Source organism: Aotus nancymaae, unplaced genomic scaffold (assembly GCF_030222135.1).
Source record: "Aotus nancymaae isolate 86718 unplaced genomic scaffold, 86718_ANA_hifiasm-v0.15.2.pri h1tg000040l, whole genome shotgun sequence".
Lineage (NCBI taxonomy): Eukaryota > Metazoa > Chordata > Mammalia > Primates > Aotidae > Aotus > Aotus nancymaae.
Window position 1 is genome coordinate 90861638 of NW_026988454.1, and position 22325 is coordinate 90883962.

Genomic DNA, 22325 nt, shown 5'->3' on the forward strand with positions numbered 1-22325 from the left:
ATAGAGAACATGAGTAAGAATGAATAGCCTTTAATTTGCAAGTATTAAACCAATGCATTTTATTTCTACCTTTTCCCTTAAATAATTTTTCCTTTATAATCTTCTCCTTCTGAAGCTGAGCCTTGAGGATTGTAGGTACAGGTTAAGAAAACAGGTAGTGGACTTTAACAAGATAGTAGGGTTCAAAGCAAGGCTAGTGGAATTGAGAGGCTTTTTTTTTCAGTTTCCTTTAGCTTTGATTTTGCCTGCCAAAGGGAAAGTCTGGAGAACTTAGGTCACAGAGTTTTCCCATAGTGAGAGAAGATATCCCTTCCCCTATGGCACCTGACTGAGCCATTTCCCTTTCTGTGCATTGGTCTGAAGAGGAAGAGGTATGTTAAATAGTTGTGTAGGAGGCTACTTCCATTTTGAATCAGAAAGAGATTGCTTTTTGGGCTAACCTAGACCAACCTGGGACTCAGCCACAACAAGCTGCACTTGGCTATATAATGTTACTAGGTGGAGCCTGCAAAGTTTTATTTTCCTGGGCCTCTTCTCTATCCCTTGCAGCAAGAACTCAATTCTTGAAACTTTTGGAAGGGGAACTTGCAAGGCAGCTAAGTTGAGAGCAAGTGGTCCTGCCCTATGTCCTAATTTGAGATTGTTCTAGTTTACCCCATTGTTTCAGTATAATTATATTATTATTATTTTTTTTTGAGACGGAGTTTCACTCTTGTTACCCAGGCTGGATGGCAATGGCGCAATCTCGGCTCACCGCAACCTCCGCCTCCTGGGTTCAGGCAATTCTCCTGCCTCAGCCTCCTGAGTAGCTGGGATTACAGGCACGCGCCACCATGCCCAGCTAATTTTTTGTATTTTTAGTAGAGACCGGGTTTCACCATGTTGACCAGGATGGTCTCGATCTCTTTGACCTTGTGATCCACCCCCCTCGGCCTCCCAAAGTGCTGGGATTACAGGCGTGAGCCACCGCGCCTGGCCATTTCAGTATAATTATAATAGCCCCTTTTATCACTCTCACAAGATCTCAATTTGAATGACAAGTTATATTTTCAGCCTAGCTAGTGGCCCTGATTAGGTGGGGGTCATCCTGAGCAGAGATAGGAGGTGAATTGTTGGGCCAGATGGTTGGATGTAGGAGATGTCACAGATGTGGGGAGCCTTACAGCACTGCTGAAAACTGAGCTAAGGCTCCATTAACCTGGTAACACTACTGGGTTTTTAACAAGCTAGGAAACAAATCAAGGACAATTCCAAAACAGAAGTTTAGTTATAAATGCCAGCAGGGCAAACAGCAACAAAGTGGGCCTGAACATCTAGTTAGAGTGGGGAAGTTTAATGGTTCTCAGTTCACACATAAACCATAGCCCTCCCCCATATGCTCAGGTACCATCTTGGAAAACAGAAATATGTATGGACGTGCATGTGTACTGCACACATAGATGTGGTGAAAAGCTGAGAAATCTCTATTTCTATCCTAGACATGTCAGAACAAGGGCCTGTATTCTTGTGTGACAACAATGGATTCCTTCAATTTTAAGCAAGACTGAGGAAAGTTAATCCCTTCCCTCTAACCATGTGATGGAGGTTTGTGAAGATCAGAGCAATTTCAGTCAAATTAAAGGAGTTATATTTTTCTTTCTTATGTTGTCACATAAGAATACAGGACCATTGCTGACAGATATTTTAAATTTTTTCAAAATCCAGACATTTTTGTATGATATCTTTTAATTTTCAACTTTTGGCAATGAAATTAAGAAAAAACATACATAGTTTTAAACAAGATCCAGGCCTGAGACCTCTCTTCTGCATGTCAGGGCGCTTATGTAGCTTTCCAAACTTCTCTCTCTCATACTCTGCCATTGTCTTTACATTTCTTGAAGGTTCTGTGTTCTGTTCCACATCGAGGCCTTCCGATGTCCTATTGCTTCTGTCAGGATTACTCTTCCTCTTCCCCTCTATAGTTTGCATGGTCTTCTTATCCTGCAGGTCTCAGTTTAGATGGCATCTCTGTAAACAGGCCTTTTCTGCTTATGGGAATCCCTAACTTAGCTCAGGTATCCTGTAGCACAGAAGCTGAAACAAGGATTATGCATTAAACTTCATTTGGGAGGTATAATTCCAGGATGGCAAAAGTAAGAGAAAAGAGAAATGCAGGAGGAGGGAAGGATGGGAAGCAATGCAGGGTGAAGCATGACAATGCTGCCCATGACTTCACAAGCCATAAAGGGGCACAGCTGGTCAGCAGGTACTGACAATATAAATAAACATTTTTTCTGTTGGGTATTCTCTGAGGATTGCCAATCTAGAGTTTCTTATTTTGACATCTTTGATTGAGGACTCATCAAATCTACTGAAACTTGGTTTGTAGTACTGAATTCTCAGCATAGGCTATTATTTTTTCTTCATCCAGAGCCAGGCCAAGATGGATGTTTTCTTCTTATTTTCCTGTGCCTATAATTTGGTATTTTTGTTTTTTGTTTTTATTGTAAGTGTTCTAACTTTATCCAGGGGTTTCAGTTCCAGATCTTAATCTCTATGGGCCTGAGACTTCGTATCCTATGCCTGGCTATTAAAATCGACTGGTTTCATATTGTATCCTATCCCTGGCTGTTAAAATCTACTGGTTTCTGAGACTAATACATGCCTCATACCCAAGAAACCTCATACTTATGGCTCTGATTTTCAGTCCCCTCTTTGGTTTTGGCTCTTAGGGGTTTCCTGTAATGTCTTTCATGTCAGCTAGGTTTCTAAAAGAATATTTTTGGCTGGGCATGGTGGCTCATGCCTGTAATCATAGCACTTTGGGAGGCCAAGGAGGGTGGATCATGAAGTCAGGAGATCAAGACTATTCTGGCTAACATGGTAAAACCCACTCTCTACTAAAAATATTTAAAAAATTAGCCAGGTGTGGTGGCACACGCCTGTAGTCCCAGCTTCTTAGGAGGCTGAGGCAGGAGAATCACTTGAACCCTGGAGGTGGAGGTTGTAGTGAGCTGAGATTGTACCACTGCATTCCAGCCTGGCAACAGAGCAAGACTTTGTCTCAAAAAACAAAAAAACAAAAAAACCCCCCAAAAAACCAAAAAAACCCATATTATTTTAGCTGAAATTTCTAGGTGTTTTTTGGTGAGATTTTCAGGATTATTAGACCATGGTCCAACATTTTTGGAAACAAAAGTCACACATTGAAATTATGCACTTGTTGGTTTGAGTTTTATCTATCTGCCCCAAGAGACAGTGTGCTCCATAAGAACAGGAACCTTGCCTATTGAAGTCCTGTGTCTAGCACATAATTGACACTCATAACAGAATGAATCTTAATGTCAATGTCAAATTACAGATGTAACCATTCTGAGTTTCAGAGAGCATTTTTTTACTTAGCTTTGTCTTCTCAGACAATTTAATACAGTTACAAGAATAGAGCAGCTCTTTTCATAAATATTTGGTGGTCAATTTATTTTTATTTATATTAAAAAGGAATTATAAAAATGACTAGCATCTTTACATTTAGTTTTTTAAGGATGTTAAGATGGATATTTACAGTGTTCTTTTTCTTTTTTTTCTTCAACTTTTATTGTAAGTTCAGGCTTACATGTGCAGGATGTGCAGGTTTGTTACATAGGTAAACATGTACCATGGTGGTTTGCTGCACAGATCATTCCATTACCTAGGTATTAAGCTCAAAATCCATTAGCTATTCTTCCTGATACTTCCTGATATTCTTCCTGATCCTCCCCCAACATCCCTCCCTTCTGACAAGCTCCAGTGTGTGTTGTTGACCCCTGCCATGTGTCCATGTGTTCTCATCATTCAGCTCCCCCTTGTAAGTGAGAACATGCGGTATTTGATTTCCTGTTCCTGCCTTAGTTTGCTGAAGATAATGGCTTCCACCTTCATCCATTTCCCTGCAAAAGACATTATTTCATTTCTTTTTATGGCTGCATAGTATTCCATGGTATATATGTACCATATTTTCTTTATTCAGTATATCACTGATGGGCAGTTAGGTTGATTCCATGTCTTTGCTATTGTGTATAGTGCTGCAGTGAACATATGTGTGCATGTATCTTTATAATAGGATGATTTATATTCCTTTGGGTGTATACCCAGTAATGGGATTGCTGGTCACATGGTATTTCTGGTTCTACATCTCTGAGGAATTGCCACACTGTCTTCCACAATGGCTGAACTAATTTACAATCCTACCGACAGTGTAAAAGCCTTCCTATTTCTCCACAGCCTCGCCAGCATCTATTGTTCCTTGACTTTTTAATAATCACCATTCTGACTGGTATGAGATGGTATCAAATTGTGGTTTTGATTTGCATTTCTCTAATGATCAGTGATTTTGAGCTTTTTTTCATATTTTTTTTTGCCACATGTATGTTTTCTTTTGAGAGTGTTGTTCATGTCTTTTTCCCACTTTTTAATTTTTTTTCTTGTAAATTTGTTTTAAGTTCCTTGTAAACTCTGAATTTTAGACCTTTGTCAGATGAATAGATTGCAAAAAATTTCTTCCATTTTGTAGGTTGTATGTTCACTGATGATAGTTTCTTTTGCTCTGCAGAAGCTGTTTAGTTTAATTAGATTCCAGTTGTCAAATATTGCTTTAGTTGCAATTGCTTTTGGAGATTTCATCATAAAATCTTTGCCCATGCCTATGTCCTGAATGGCATTGCCTATATTTTCTTCTAATGTTTTTATGATTTTGGATTTTACATTTAAGTATGTAAATCTTGAGTCAATTTTTGTTTATGGCGTAAGGAAGGGGTCCAGTTTCAATTTTCTGCATATGGCTAGCCAGTTTTCCCTGCACCATTTATTAAATAGGGAATCCTTTCCTCATTGCTTGTTTTTGTTAGGTTTGTTGAAGATCAGATGGTTGTGTGTGTTTGCAGTCTTATTTCTGAGTTCTCTATTCTGTTTCATTTGTCTAAGTGTCTGTTCTTGTACCAGTACCATGCTGTTTTGGTTACTGTAGCCTTGTGGTATAGTTTGAAGTTGAGTAGTGTGATTCCTCCAGCTTTCTTCTTTTTGCTTAGGATTGTCTTGACTAGTTGGGCTCTTTATTGATTCCACATACATTTTTAAATAGTTTTTTCTAATTATGTGAAGAATGTTGATGGTAGTTTAATGAGAATAGCATTGAATCTATAAATTACTTTGGACAGTATGGCCATTTTCATGATATTGATTCTTCCTATCCATGAGCATGGAGTGTTTTTCCATTGGTTCATGTTTTCTCCAATTTCTTTGAGCAGTGGTTTGTAGTTCTCCTTAAAGAGGGCTTTCACTTCTGTCGTTAGCTGTATTTCTAGGCATTTTATTCTTTTTGTAGCAAATGTGAATGGGAGTTCATGATTTGGCCCTCTGCTTGCCTGTTGTTGTTATATAGGAATGCTAGTGATTTTTGCACATTAATTTTTTTTAAGTTTATTTTTAATTTTTTTTTTTTTTGAGACAAAATCTTACTCTGTTACCCAGGCTGAAGTGCAGTGGCATGATCTCAGCTCATTGCAACTTCTGCCTTCCAGGTTCAAGTGCTTCTGCTGCCTCAGCACCCCCCAAATAGTTCGAAGTACAGGTGTGCGCCACCACACAAGCTAATTTTTTTATAATTCTTGTAGAGATGGGGTTTCACCATGTTGACCAGGCTGGTCTGGAACTCCTGACCTCAGGTGATCCACCCTCCTCAGCCTCCCAAAGTGCCAGGATTACAGGTGTGAGCCACCATGCCCAGCCAATTTTTGCACATTAATTTTGTATCCTGAGACATTGCTGAAGTTGCTTATCATCTTAAGAAGCTTTTGGGCTGATATGATGGAGTTTTCTAGACATAGGATCATGTCATCCGCAAACAGAGATAATATGACTTCCTCTCTTCCTGTTCAAATACCCTGCTACCTTTGCTGTTTCGCAGCCTTCACTCATGATACTGAGACAGAAGAACAGGGTCTGGAGGCAGGGAACCTAAGGCCAATTCATGCTGACTTCCTAGAATTGAATCAAAAGGAAAACCCTACCTCTTCACCCCAAGTAACAAAAGGATCAGAGGCTATTCCCTTTGCACTGCATTGCAGATGAAAAATGGAAAGTACTTCTGATGGGTCCCCTCCAGTAACCAGTCAGACTAGTCACGAGCCTAGTTTTAATTTGCATAGGGGTATAACTTTGTAACTTCACTTCAGCCTCTAATTGTTCCCCTACGACAACCAATCAGACTGGTCACAGGTGACTACTTCATTTTCATGGGGGGGGCCAAGGAACCAATGGGAAACCTCTAGAGGGTATTTAAGCCCCAGAAAATTCTGTAACTAGCCCTCTTGAGCCTCTTCCTTGATCCCACTCCCACTCTGTGGCATATACTTTCATTTTAATAAATCTGTGCTTTTGTTGCTTCTTTTGTTGCTTTGTGCATTTTGTCCAATTCTCTGTTGAAAACACCAAGAACCTGGATGACCCTGGTAACAATACCTCCAGGTACAGTGTTATTTTTCAAAATTTTCACTGATCCTTAAGCTGTAAGTAATTTTTCCTCTGTATTTTTCTTATAGCTCTTCTTGCTTTGCCCATTTTGTTGTGTATTTGCCTCGTCTTCATTGCCAGACTCTAAGCTCCTGAGGGCAGTTATTATCTGATTATTATTACTGTTTTTTTAATCTTTCAGTGCAGGTTTTCTTAACCTTAGCACTATTAACATTTTGGGCTGGATAATTCTTTTTTTTGGGCATCTATCCTGTGCATTTTAGGATATTTAGCAGTGTCCCTGGCCTCTACCATTGGATGTCAGTCCAGCCTTCAGTTATGACAACCAAAGTCATCTCCAGATATTGCCAAATGTCCCCTGGCAGACAAAATGTCTCTCACTTGAGAACCATTGTTTTAGAGGGCCTCGCACGTAGTAAATGCACCACATTCGTTTATTACATAAATCCTATAGCAGATTTTGATTGAATTCCACAAAGGCAAACATAGGATTCATGTTTTTTTCAAGGGAACTGGTTTCATGTTGGGCCAGCCTTCTTATTTGCAGGTCTGAACTGGCATTAAGATGAGCTACGCTCCTGTCACCACGCATTGTCAACTCCCCTTTCAAAGCCTGCTGTCTCATTCTCATCTACTTACTTATAGTTTAAAAACATCTAGAAGTTTATGGTCTTGGTGTATAGCTTGAGTCTATTATTTCCATAGCACATGTATTCATTTTCTGACAAATGCTGTTGGTCAAGTTACATTCAAATGTGCCTGCTTTACAGATGACAGAATTTCCAAGCACAGAAGTTCAGAATATTTATTGTTTGTTTGCATAAATGTACAAAATTTGGCTTTGGAATGGTAACTTTTCTTTTAGCAAGGTTACAACTAATTAAATCAGCAACTTTTAAAAAGAAACAGTCCTGCATTCTTACTTTACATATATGACAATGTTTTCACCAGTTTAGAATTATGTATAAAAACAAAAGCAATAAAATAGATAGGCCCAACATGGTGGCTCAGGCCTGTAATTCCAGCACTTTGGGAGGCTGAGGCAGACAGATCACCTGAGGCCAGGAGTTCAAGACAAGCCTGGCCAACATGGTAAAATCCCATCTCTACTAAAAATACAAAAATGAGCTGGGCATCATGGCACACACCTATGCTTCCAGCTACGTGGGAGGCTGAGGCAGGAGAATTACTTGAATCCAGGAGGTGGAGGTTGCAATGAGATGAGATTGTGCCACTGCATTCCAGTCTAGGTGACAGAGCGAGGCTCCGTCTCTCTCTCTCTCTCTCTCTCACTCACACACACACACACACACACATAAATATGTTTTATAAAAAAGATATTTATGTTAGAAATGAAGCTTATAATAAGAAACCCTTTTTAGGTAATAAAAATATTTTTAGGCAATGAAAATAATTTTAGACAGTGGAAAATGACTGGGGTGAACCCAACAACACCATTGCCTTCTCCTTTCTCTCATGGAACATTCTCACTCTTAGAGCAGTGGCTCCCCATCATCACAGTGGTGGTGCTCATGGTGCAGGGTATAGAGTGGTGGTGGGGTGTGTAGATTAAACATCATTATTCCCACTTGACAGTTGAGGAAATAGGCTCAGAGGGATGAAATCATTTTTAAAAATTGTCTTGCTAGTTGGGGTCAGAACAAAGTCTCCTTTTTCCCAGGGCTCTTTCTACCATAAGACATGTTCAGATAGTGATGTCATGTTCTAGCTATTGCTAAAGAAGTGCAGAAAGTGTTTCTCTGTCTTCTGTCGCTTAAGATCAACAGCAGCAAGATGACTAAAACCTTTCCTCAGGTAAGTCCTAAAGGGCTTTGCATCATGCAGAACTTCCAGGCAGACCCAACACAATCTATGGCTCAAAGGGAAAATGTCACAGGAGAAAGCTACAGAGGCAAATGCGATGATAAAATGTTATGGCAAGTTGAGACATTTATAAGGATAAAAGAGCAGAAAAACCCATATACAGCATCGAAAGCAAAGCAACTGTAATTCATTTTGAAGAATCATGAGATGACCTTTTTTCTTTTTCCTGTGAGTGAATATTTCTTTTTCTTTTGAGGAATTCAGTTAATAAAATTGAATGCCAGACCCACACCAAACAAAATTCAACTGTGTCATTTGCTTAATAATTACATTATCCTGAGGCAGACTCATTGAAATCCTGAGTAGTAATAGGAAAGGCAAGTCATACCAAGCACGAATCTTCAAGTCTCCACCTCAGCAACATGCTGGACAACCACCCAATAAGAAATAATTTTAAATTATCTTATTTTTCTATTATAAAAACAAAATGTCAGTATGAAAAGTGTAGAGAATATACAGAAAGATAACTATTATAATTATTATATGTAAATATTTCAGATACACACATATATACACACATATGTATGTATATATGTATTTCTGTAGAAAAACATATGCATAATGTGGGGAAGAAATTTCTATATATCTATTCCTATTTTCATGTCTATATTTATATCTATATTATCTACATCTATCTTTAAGTAGGATAATACAACAATACATTTAATGCTGTTTTATTACCTGATGTTTTCATTTAACTTTCAGTGAGTTTTTTCCAATTCATTAACTAAATTTAATATTTAATATTTTGTGCAATATTATTAATATTTTATTAGAGATGGGGTCTTGCTCTGCTACCCAGGCTGGAGTACAGTGGCACAATCACAGCATACGGCAGCCTCAAACTCCTGGGCTTTAACTGGGACTACAGGTGTGAGTCACTGCACCGCCTATAAAGCTATTTTTAAGGGGTAAAAATTCAAAAAGGGTCAGGGCATGGTGGCTCATGCCTGTAATCCCAGCACTTTGGGAGGTGGAGGCAGGTGGATCACCTGAGGTCAGGAGTTTGAGACAAGCCTGGCCAAGATAGTGAAACCCCATCTCTACTAAAAATACAAAAAAAATTAGCTGCGTGTGGTGGCAGACACCTGTAATCTCAGCTACTCTGGAGGCTGAGGCAGGAGAATCACTTGAACTCAGGAGGTGGAGGTTGAGGTAAGCCAAGATTGTGCCACTGCACTCCAGCCTGGGCAACAAGAGTGAAACTCCATCTCAAGAAAAAAAATAAATAAAAGATTCAAAAAGGAGCTTGTAATTATCTTGTAGCAGTTTTTTTTTTTAAAAAAAATTACTGTTTTGTAGTTTTCATTGACTTTTTAATTGTCTCGCTCTACCTAACGACTCAAATTTCCACATTTGCTTATATTATACTTATTTAACATAAGACTTTTAAAAGAACTTTCTCCATCATTTCCATATAGTTGACTTAGCTCATAGTTCTCAAGGTAGGTGACTGAAAGGAAAACTTAGAGGAACAAAGTGTTCATGTATTTTGTTATTTCAAAAACACTTTCTTGTCCCTGATTATTTGTTCCACCTCTCCCAAAAGGTGATTTATTACTTCATTTTTAGATGAAGGAAGTGAAGAATGCAAATATTAAGCATACAAGGGTCTACTCAGCTGTAAGATGGATACCAAATTCAAGTGTTTCTAAACATTTCTTGCCTTGAATTTTTCATCCTGTGTTCAACCTTTGTGATGACATTTCCTGTTATTTACTAACTGTGTTGGCCTACAGCTTTTGCTTTCTGGATGCCTTACTTTCTTGATATTTTTTAATCTTTAAATATCAGATAAGGCAAGAAAAATATGCTGCTAGTTTTGTTAATAAAAGCAAGGATGAAGCCTCTTTTCCAGTGGTTTTTAAATTAATTGCTTCAACTTGGTATTTCCAGTTTCTTTACTTTTTTTTTCTTAAAATTGTTTTTCTTTTTTAAATAATAATCACCTTCTTTAAGAATGAACTTTTTTATGTTTAATTTTTTAAAATCTCAGTTAGTAATACTGTATTTAATATCATAAATTCAGTTATCTTCTTCTTCTTTTTTTTTTTTGAGATGAAGTCTCACTTTGTCACCCAGACTGGAGTGCAGTGGAGCGATCTCGGCTCACTGCAACCTTCACCTCCCAGGTTCGAGCAATTCTCTTCTCTCAGGCTCCCGAGTAGCTGGGATTACAGGTGCATGCCACCATGCCTGGCTAATTTTTGTATTTTCAGTAGAGACAGGATTTCTCCATGTTGGCCAGGCTGGTCTCAAACTCCTGACCTCAGGTGATCCTCCCGCCTCAGCCTCCCAAAGTGCTGGGATTGTAGGCATGAACCACTGCCCTAGGCCCTCAATTATCTTCTTAATTATCTTATGACACCAATGGAATCCATGTGACTTCTATGTAAAGACTCAGTCATAATATTAATTATATAAATAATTAACATGTAGTGAGTGTCTATTTATATGCCAGACAGTAAGCATTAAAGACATCTAATTACAGAAAACTTAAAATCTACATGAAAATAGAGTATACAGTGTAATGATTACCTGTTTTCCAGCTTTAACAGCAGTCAATTGATAGTCAATTCTGATTTATTATACCCTCACCCACTTCTCTTCTCCCCATACTGGATTTTTTTTGTATTCTTTTTGAGATGGAGTCTTCCTCTGTTGCCCAAGCAGGAGTGATCTTGCCTCTCCTAGGTTCAAGTGATTCTCCCACCTCAGCCTCTGAGTAGCTGGGACCACAGGCATGCACTGCCACTCCCAGCTTATTTTTGTATTTGTAGTAGAGACAGGGTTTTACCATGTTGTCCAGGCTGGTCTTGAACTCCTTACCTCATGTGATCCACCTGCCTTGGCCTCCCAAGGTGCTGGGACTACAGGCATGAGCCATCCAATACTGAATTGTTTTGAAGCAAATTCCAAACATCATATTATCTGTAAATATTTCAGAAGGTAAAGACTTGTAGACATGATATATTTTAAATTACATTTAATTGAAAAAATTTTTACTAAATTATAACATACAGGCAGAAAAATACACAAATCATAAGTATACAGCTTGATTAACTTTCACAATCGAACACACTGGTAGCACTAGCAAGAAACAGAACATTACCAATGCCATAGACACTTTCCTCATGTCCACTGGGAATCATATTCCCACCTCCCAAGGGCAACTGCTGTCTTGACTTTCAACACCATAGGTTAGTTTCATCAGTTTTTGAACTTGATAGGTATGGAATCAGACAGTGTACTTTTTGAATCTGGTTTCTTTCACTTAACATTTTGTTTGAGAGATTTATATACACTGCTGTGTAGTCGTAGATAGTTCATTCTCAATGCTACTGTATGACTATACCACAATTTATCTGTCCAGTTGTAGAAAGCATTTAGAGTGTTTCTAGTGTTCGGATATTGTGAATAGTTGTTTTTTCCATTTTGGCAGTTTTAAATGAAAGTTTTATATAAAATTACTTTATTCCTGCATCTTCTCTATTGTTTCCTCCTTAGATATTCCCCTTTTCCACCTGCTTGACAAGATTTGACTTTCCCTTCAAGGATGCTTTTTGTGGTCTTTGTCTAGTGTTAACCCAGTGATAACCACCTTGCTGGAGTAAATGCCCACATGTACAGTTGTGCTGTTAGTCTTTTCCTGCTGCACCCATTCACTGTAGATGACATATTCTTTCCTGTGAACCTGGAATACTTTGCAAATTTGCTGACCTTCATAGTGTTCTTGCACAATCCGAACTTCATCATCCTTTCACATAGGCATAGAACTAAGCATATATAAGAAATAGCAGTAAGATTGCATCTAAAACTCAGGAGAAACGTTTCTTTCAAACTGCTCTGCTGTGTGTTCGTTCACCTAAGAGAGTTGAATCTGTGTTTAGATTCAGCGAGTTAGAAACCCGTTTCTTCTAGGAGCTGCGTTTGCACTGTACTTCAGTTCCAGCTCTTTGGAAAGAGGAGAAGACATAATATTTCTACAAATGCGGGAAGGTGAATTAAAATGCTTCTTACAGTTCTATTTCAGTCAGAAGTCCCAAAGGGATTGCACTTCATTTTGGCTGCTTCCGCTTCAGCAGTGACTGCAAAAGGGAAGAAGTGAATCATCTTAAATTCTTTTATTAATCTTAAAGAAGGGGTAAAGGTGGCTTAAGAGAGATTAAATGATTTGCTAAGCTCACACAGACAATAAATAAGGGAGTCTGGACTTAAACTAGCTTTACCCTACTCCAGAATCAGATATCTTAATTCTGTGTTTTTAAGAAAGCCCATTTTTCAGAGTTAACTCTCTCTCTCTTTCTAAATGTATATATAGTGTTTATATACAAACCTATATGCTTTATCGAGAAAAATGCATTATTGTATGTGGTTCTATGCCCAATCACTGGCTTTCTGATTCTGTATTTGTTTCTTAGAGAGTAAATGTCCCAACCCTTTCTAAGAAAGTGTTAAAAGTCATCCATTACAACTAAGAATTGAATATTGAGCAAGAGTAGGTCATGACTTTGGCACAAGAAAGGAAGCAGGAAATAGTCTCAGGAGAAGGTTATCTGACCCTATTGAAAAGTAGGATGCTTGTGATCTGTGTCTGTAGAATATGGTTCTGAAATAACTTTCAGGATTAGACATGTTCCAGTAGGCTTGTCTCCTACTGGCTGGCTTATGGGGTGTCCAAAAACAACAATTTTTAGGATAAAGTTCTAACAACCCACTTCCAAGCACACAAGCAGGGAAGTGGGAATTTTAATGTCTAATAATGCATATAAGTGGTTAATTTATGACAAAAGCAAAATATTATCTTATTCATTTATTTAAAACCTAATCTTTCTCTTTTCTGAAGCAACTGGAAAAATAAATAATTTAATATTTTATGAATATTTGTAGGTGTGACTACTTATTGTCAGGACAAGTATTTATTTTATTATTAATATCTGTATATATTATTATAACAAAGTGTTAGTGCTGTTTCTTTTAAAGTATTATAAAATTTAAATAGAAGAATAGCTAGATTAATTGAAAATGCAAGTATTTTTAAATCATAAAAGCTGATTATATCAAGTATAATACAATATCATGTTGATTCCAAATAACTCACTAATGTGTGATTTCCCCTACATTGTTTTTTATTTTTTCTTGTTTTTGATTACATCTTTGAGAACACATAGCTCCAAAACATTTTTAAATTGCTTACCAAATCATAGACCAAAAATGTATTTTTAGAATGTAATTTTAGAATTTCATTAAGCATTAAACTCATTCATCATAAAACATCATGCATATCTTGTTTTAGAAACAATACTGAACAGCTCATATCCTTTGGTTAAAAATAGACTTTTTCTTAAAGCAATTATCTTCTTTTCAGTCCAATTTTTTCTTTTCTGGTATTCAATGGGATTTCAGTTCCTATGAGTTTTTATTTTACTATGCTAATCATGAAATTATCCCATCTTTTCTTCCTGCCTCCAAAGTTGTCGGATTTTAAATGCATTTTTTGGTCAGAAGTATATATATTCAGGGATAATGAAGTTCATATGCCTCAACCTTCAGTGATTGATAAGGACAGGCTATTGTGACTATTGTATGTAAGAGGCAGTTCAAATAGTTAAGAACACCTATTTTTGGAACCAGATTTACTATTTCAAATTCTGTCCTGCTATTTACCAACCAGCATGTGACCTTGGCCAACTTTTTTTTTTTATTTTTTGTATTTCTTTTTTTGAATTTTTTAATCTTTTTGGCCAACTTATTAACATCTCTGTGCTTCAGTTTCCTTGTCTGTAAAATGTGGGAAATAATAATACCCATCTCATAAAGTTATTATGAGAATTAAGTGGGTTAATATATGTTAAGCCCTTAGAACTCTGTCTAGCTAATAGTAAATGTGGCATAGATATTTTTATTATTATCCTGAGATCTATTACTTTCCTTTGAAATTTTAACAAATTCACTTTTGGAGACCATGGTGGGCAGATCACTTGAGGTCAGGAGTTCCAGACGAGCCTGGCCAACATGGTGAAACTCTGCCTCTACAAAAAAAAAAAATTAGCCGGGAGTGGTGGCACATGCCTGTGGTCCCAGCTACTCGGGAGGCTGAAAGAGAATCACCTGGACCAGAGAAACGGAGGTTGCAGTGAACTGAAATTGCACCACTGCACTCCAACCTGGGTGACAGAGTGAGTGAAACTCTGTCTCAAAAAACAACAACAACAACAATTTAATACATTCAAAATAATTAATTCACAGTCAAATAATTTCTTTCTACAACCTTTTTATATGTATCTAATGATGACCCAACTCTGTCCAGAGAGTCTGGAAGCAATTTCTGTATGCTCTATAGTTTTATCTTTTCTTTAATTTTGTATATGTTTATTCACTCATTCAGTCTTTCTTATTTATTGAACACTTACAATGGTGCTTAGGTAGCCAGAAAAAAACAAACTGAAAAATTCTCTGGTACTGGTAAGCTTATATTCATCATCTCAGAGTCAGGCAATACGTGTTAACAGAGCATGTTTGGTTGGAAACTTGCCTTATGCCACCTACCCATTACCCCTAAACATTATTAATGTAAACATTGTTTTGAAGCAAATGTCTATTTTTCTCTTCATTGGTATATTAAAGAACTTAACTATCTTATTAAATAACTTAATCACTTATTTTTGCATTTAAAAATCACTATGCTTATTTAAATGAACAAGGTGGGAAATTTTGGTTTTAGAGATGGGTGTAGAGATAATGAGTCAATGCTCTTACTTAATTTATTTGCCTTCCCTCCCACTCCCTGATAGCATTAATCTATCTTCTTATTAGAATGTTTCATCTTGACTCATCCTTGAAGTTGGGATATTCAGCTTTACTTGTAAATTTATCAGAGGTTCTCAGAATGTTCACACTTAGGGCTGTGGGAAAGGATGCAGCTGAATGGTAATATATTAACAATATGTGTTGAAACAGCAGTTCCTTGTTGACTGTATACAAAACACAAATTTCTAATAGTTCTTACAGCACCACTTCCTCTGCAGATTATGTCGGAAATGCTTTAGTCTGAATAATCATTCCCGGGGGAAAAAGTCTTCAAAATAAATTTACTTTATTGCCTGTGTGTGTGTGTGTGAGTGTGTGTGTTAGAGAAAGAGAGAGAGTCTGATTATTGTAGAATACTGAGTCAGTCATGTACGTATGCTTAGTATAATTAAGGAACATAATTTGATGGTAGCAACAATATCTAATTCTATGAATTATTCTGTGTGCTGTGGCTTGTCACCATATTGTTTAAAAATAAACTAATAGCAACAATAGACAGCTAATCCAAAGGTTAAAGAAAACAATGTTGGGGGAATAGGTTTTCATAAAATGAAACAAAACAAAACTGAAAACTTTATTATGTGGATAGTTGTAGAAGAAATAAATCTATCATTGTTTTTTGGCCATAAAGGCAAAGTAGGTTTTCCCCCTCAGTTATCTCGACATTTGGCTACTACTCTTTGCTTCATTTTAGTTTGGAGATATCTGTAAATTGAACTCTTAGTAGGGGTCAAGTGATTCATTCCCAGAGTTGTTTTTAGTGGGGTTTAACCTGGGGCTGTTGCATTTGGTGTGTGTGAGGGAAGTGTATGTATTTTTCAAACAGTAATTTATCCATATCCCACCCCAACCTTCCACTTTTTTTTTTTTTTTTTTTGAGACAGGGTCATGTTGCCCTGGCTGGAGTGCAGTCGCACAATCATGGCTCACAGCACCCTTGACCTCCTGGCCACAAGCCATCATCTCACTTCAGCTCCCCAAGTAGCTGGGACTACAGGCATGTGCTACCATGCTCAGCTAATTTTTTGTAGAGACAAGGTTTTTCTGTGTTGCCCAGGCTGGACTTGAACTTCTGTCCTCTGGTGATCCTTCTACTTTAGCCTCCCAAAGTGCTGGTGTTAGCCACTGTGCCCGGACCCTTTGTAATTTTTAAAAGTTCTGATGATTCTGAATTATCTCATACTTCACTTACATACTTTCTACCTCTATTAGAATGCACTTTTGGGGACTGTGAATAGATTAAGTTTCTAAAAGATCCATTAGTGCTCAAAAAAAGTCAGTTAATTTCACATGAGAGCTCTTTCATCTTAATAGAAGTCTCTCTCTTTTTTTTTTAAGTTAAGGTTGGCTCAGACTCAGAAAGACTGAATCTGAACAAATGCAATTTTACATGTGTATGGTAGTAAGTACATTAAGGGGGCAGGGTGCATGCTATCAGTGTGCTAGTTGGCGTAAGAAGAACTGAGATGTTTTTGAATAGCTTGAGCAGGTGAGGGTCATTTCTTTAAAAAGAAGGGCATACACACACTCCTGTGTGGAGTGGCAAACTTTCTCAGAGAGACAGGGTTATGCAGCACATAAGCTACTTACTGCAAGTATGCAACTCTTAAAATATTACATCCTTGCTTCATCTTCAGTTTGCATGTCAAAAAGAGGGTATCTTTAATCTGATAAATTGATCTCAGGAAGAGGGTCAATCTTTTTAATGGTATTGGTGAGATTTTTGTCAGGGCTGTATTCTAGTTTGTTAACCAATAATGTTTTTTTTTTTTTCTCTCTCTCTCTCTCTGTCTCTCTCACTCTGTGTGTGTGTGTGTGTCTGTGTGTAGTGTGTGTGTCTCCCTTCCTACTTTACTTGTGATCAAAAGGACCTCTCTCAGTTTCCTTTACTGTTAATTTCACATATGTTATTAGTGAAACAGTCCCAAAAACTAGTCAAATACTTTTTTAAAAGTTTTGATCTCGGCAGATTCATACCATTTTAATATATAAAATGAAGCACATAGAGTATCTTGAGAGATTCTTCATGTTGTGGAGTCTTGAGGGTTAATGATGAGGCAAGCTTGTCGACAACCAGAGGTATCTCATGTCCTGGTTTTCCTGGAGTGTTTACTGTATGTTACTTTGAATGAATGACCTGAGTAAGAATGCTAAGATCTTCCTTCTTAATGTTACTTCTTTCAAAATCATAATGTTATAGACATCCTTTATGGTATTTTTATTTTAATAACATTCAGGTACATAGCTGAACAAAAGTCTGATATGCCTAGGTAAGTGATCTAGCTATAAATGAAACACATAAGTGTCAAAAGCTGTTTGGAAGTGATCTCATACTCATTTTCACAACCAACAGTTGTGATACACTTTTTTAAAACCTCTCATTATGTAGAAGAAATGATACAGTTTTAAAAAGCATTTTTTATTTCAGAACATTTATCTGAGAGAGCCTAATTGAGAAGAATATTGCATTAGTAAATTGCTCTGCCCAGGACAACTGCTGCTCTGTTTCTCTTCACATTTTAAAACCTAAGTCCCAAATCTCAGTCTGTAGTTAAGAGCTTCAAACAATAATTACCTCTGTGAAATGAGCAGAAGTCCTTAAAAGGGTCTGCCGGTTCTCCCACAATCTTTTACAGGGTGAGCAGCGCTGTATCCACTGATAACCCAGCTGCCTAGGAACTGAGTAAAGCCGGCTCGAAACTTCTCAGCTGTTGACAGGCTTGACTTGCTGAGAACACTGGTTAAATATAGCACCCGCGAGCTCAGCTCCTCAACATAGTCATTGCTCTGACAGTGTTGTGAAGGGAGCAGAAGAGGAGAAACCTAATCTCAGAACCCAACAACACCTAGCAACAGTTGAAAAAACTTTTAAACAAAAGTCTGGGTGGGAGATATACAACTTCCAATTTCTGCTGATCTGGATTTCAGGGAGAAGAAGCTGCTTTCCCCCCTCTCTGCTCTGTTTCCTGCATGACTTCAGCTATTGGCTAGTCCTAGGAAAGAAAGTGGGAAAAGCTTTTTCCTCTGTATTCTTTTGGACTGGATAGTTTTTCAGAACTCGAGTCTGTCTTGGGCTGTGAGACAAGCCACTGGGTTCTTCAAAGGATAAACTACCTCCATAGAGGATATATCTTTGGTTAAAGGAGCTGCTGTCAGGTAAGACCAAAATAAATAACTACTAACACTCTTAAGAAATTTCTGTTTGCACAAGAAGAGAGTTCTCTCTGATTCTGTTTTGTCTGTTTCCTTTGATTCTTCCTGTTCTACGATGTGATAACACATTTAGAAATTATGATAACTATTGTGAATTATTTTTAAGACGTCAGGAACATCATCTCTTCCTCAAAATTATACCAATTCCTTTTAAACACAGAGAATTTTATGGTGTTTTAGTGGCCATCAAAATATTTCTGCCAAGTTAATGCTCTTCGACAGGTAACAGAAATACAGCAAAAGACAATTTCACATCTCCTTTCACAATTGGGGTGGCTAAGCATTGAAAAGGATATCTTCCCTGGAAGTAAAATAACTTTCATTTACTGAAACTAGCTAAGCAGCTTGTGTGGTAAATGAGAGGAAAGTCCCGTGTGGTGTTTGTGTTGCTGTACTTTTTAAACCTGCTGCTATATCTCCTTTTACCTAATTCTCTGGTTACACTGGTACACCTTGTGCCGGTTCTGACCTCGTTACACTAGAGTCACCCCAAATGCTTCTGACTGGGCATAAAATATGCCTGGTATTAAATCACTACTCTTGCAGTTGTTGACTATAACTACTCAAGAGAATGATATTTGTGTATTTTAAAAAATTAAGTAATGCTTGTATTTAGATATAACAGATTCTGTTTTTTAAAACTTAATTAATTAGAAAACATTTTTCTTAACTTGCATGTATGTTTATAAGAATGTGGTTACTATAGCGTGAAGGAAATCTTCCTTTCATCTGATGGCATCTTGTCTCCCCTTCCATGAGTTGCCATGCAATTTAATCAGAATTGCTTAGAGTGACCAATTTCATGTTGAATATGACAAGTTATGGCTGTACATTGGTGATATAGTTAGTATTGACATCTGGTGGTTTGTAATTGGGCTAGATGTGCATAAAAATATTTTTCCTCTAAATAAACATGATGATTTGAATAAATTTTCTAATCTAGGGATAATATCAAAGAAGATATAGAAGCACATTTTAAGAGGAATTTTTAAGTCTCTTCTCTTAACGTACAGAAAGAATTTATCCAAGACCAGTTTTGAACGTATTATTTGTTGACAAATGAGAATATATCAGCCTTTTCACAAAATGATCCTCTTTTAAGAAAAGCTAATTAAAGCTTATATAGCATATGCTCAGGGAAATGAAATAGGGTACCCATTACAGTACATATTATGTTTTATAATTCTGATTACTTGATGATTATACAATAAATAAGCTAATCACATATAATGAGTATGCACAAATAATAGTGCAAATGCACGCTGATAACTTTACTTTTAGAGAGTGAAACTCTGGTGCTTTAGTAGAGATGAAATAGCTTTGTCTGAAGGAATTTTGAAAAGTCAGAACTAAATGCTTTACATTTTTCTTGTTTTTATCCTAAGAAGGGTCACACTGTTGGCTTAAAAATGTATGTGTAAGGCCAAAATCTACCATTAGTTTTAGGCATGTACTTTCTTTTGGAGTCAGTGGGACAGTGTGGCATTAAGTAAGTGCAGCAGTTGGCCCTGTGTGAAAGCCATGTTTGGTGATGAAATGAATTTTTCAGTATCATTAATTGTCTTCATTGTTGTAAATTTATTCTTGAGAATCAAGAACAACTCAGCTCAGACTAAACCACATGGTTTCCTCCACTATATGAAGAATCAGGCTCTCCATGACAATGCAGATCTGTTTTCCTATCCACTCAAGTTCATAGTTCTGTGACATTTTGGACCATCCCTTTCCCCTTTACTGTAAAAGTTTTCAGATTCCATTGCCATGTCTTCCACCACACGAATGCCTGCTTTCTTCACCCTGGTTTGGATTGTAAAAATGCTGCTCCCTCCTACTCATTGTTGCCATCCAAATCATCTTGCCCATGACCACGAGATTGGTTTTACTAAAGCATTGCTATGTTTGCCTATCTACTCTTCAGTTATCTGCTGGTACTTGTAGTTGCTGCCAAACACCTAGGCTGGGGTATTTTGAAAACCTTCCATCACCTGGCACCCACTTAACTTTTCCAGTCTCGCTACCATGACTCAACAACAGGGTCCCTCTGCTTCAGGTATTTCAGATTATGGCCCATTCTCCAAACACATACACAGTGAACATTTCAATGCCCCAGCTTTGCTCATGTTATTCTCCCTGCATGGAAGACATTTACCCTCTGGTCCTGTAGAAACCTTGTGTACTCTTTAAGACCCAGATGAGGGTCTTCTACTTTCTGGACCATACATTTTAAAAGTGATTCTTTCTAAGTTTAGACAGTTTGGTGCTCTGTTATAATTAGGGTACTTTTAAGTAGGGTTTGCCTTTTTATATTCACAACAATTTTATGACGTCTATTAGGTGCAAGGTGGTATCCTAAGCATCACTTGGCTTTGGAGCTTCTCAGCCCCAGGCACATTGTGGGTGTTCCATTCACATTTTTGGCTCTAGATATCTGATGATAAGTACATGAGAAAGTATGGATAAGTATAAAATCAAGAAAAGCAGGTCAAGTTAATAGCTTTTTACTTCAGAAATTTCTCAAGGAAAGTCTTCATGGTTTTACCATGTGCAGAAATATTATGAACACTTTTAACTACACTCATGCACCTGATTGTGAAAATGATGTTGTATCTCTCAGGAATAAAATAGAAAGGGGAGATAGGACTGGACTGTGTATGTATACACACACACACACACACACACACACACACACACACACACCCTGTGTATCTACCTAGACCTCTAAATACTGTAACTTATATACTTTTGTCATCTTTTGGTGCCAGTTTCTAGTTAAAGTTACTTTTGGTGCAATTCATTTAAATCATGTCTCCTCTTTGTGGGTCATGAATTAGAATGTGTCTTTGAACAAGAAAACATTTAAATACATTATGATCCTTTTTCTGTTCTTTTTCTCTTGGTATTTTTAAAAAGAGATATTTTTCAGTATTATCTTTAATTGCTCGTGAAAATTGTAGCCTTACTGGGTGAGATAAAGCAAGAATCATACTTTTAAAGCAATTTGTTCTGTATCCAGCAAAAGAAAAACGTTCTCTTTATATTTTAAGATGGTCAAAGTGGTGAAATTTGCTCTTTTAAATGGATATTCAGTAAGAAACTCTATAGAATTTTCCAATGAAATTTCTGAAATATTTAATATATTCATTAAGCACTGGTTTCTTTGTGGTTATAATTTTTCCTTATTATTTAGAAGTGAAACTTTGGGGTTTACCCAGTCTAAATAATACTACCTGTGTTTTCCTCTTTGCCAGATGAGCATTTCTTCATAAAGCAGGTGCTTTAAGATACACGATTTTGCAGAGTTTGTTTAATCCATATTCTCATTTGTTTGTCTAATCTTTCTTTTTTAAACTTGTGGGTTTTAGAAAGGTAGCACTAGGAGGAGTGAGGGGGCAAGCTCTTGTTGAAATTTATTTCAACAGGAGATTTAAGAGAAAAAAGATTGGTAGCAATTTATTAGAAAAATGACATCTAAAAGCCTGCAGTATAAATTTGTTTTTACATTATTTTTAATATATATAGCAATAGAAAAAAGATAAGTTAATGAAATACATTTTATTCCTTAAGTTTGAGTTGAAGATATAACCAGAGTATGTTCATGGAAGAGGAGTCAGAAAAGGTTAGTAGCATGAGTGAGTAAGCCAGATAGCCTGGGTTCAGATTTCAGCTCAAGGTGACCTTAGGCAAATTGACCTCTGTGCCTCAGTTTATTCATATGTAAAATGAGGGTAATAATGCTATTTCCTTATAAAGTTGTTTTGAACATTAAATGACTTATAATATCTATAGTTTATAATTTATTCCTCAATAAATTTAAGGCAGTATGGCTTTCTTGCACCTTAAATGTAGTTATTTGTTTACTTTCATCTTTGTTGCATACAAAATTCTTGGATGCAGATAGTTTGTGATCTCAACTTCATAGATCATAGGAAAGA

General features: G+C 37.0%; 1 protein-coding gene across 3 annotated transcripts in view; it reads left to right on the forward strand.

Moving 5' to 3' along the window:
• The window catches only part of FILIP1 (filamin A interacting protein 1), a 249567-nt gene that overhangs the window by 22875 nt on the left and 204367 nt on the right, over window positions 1-22325 (forward strand). Inside the window, exon 1 of one of the 3 annotated variants that reach the window (XM_012471813.3) lies at window positions 17952-18336. The exons of the other annotated variants lie outside the window; for them this stretch is intronic. The gene's annotated coding sequence lies outside the window, so the exon portion shown is untranslated. Of the gene's footprint in view, window positions 1-17951; window positions 18337-22325 lie in introns of those variants that run through there. 3 annotated transcript variants of the gene reach the window in all.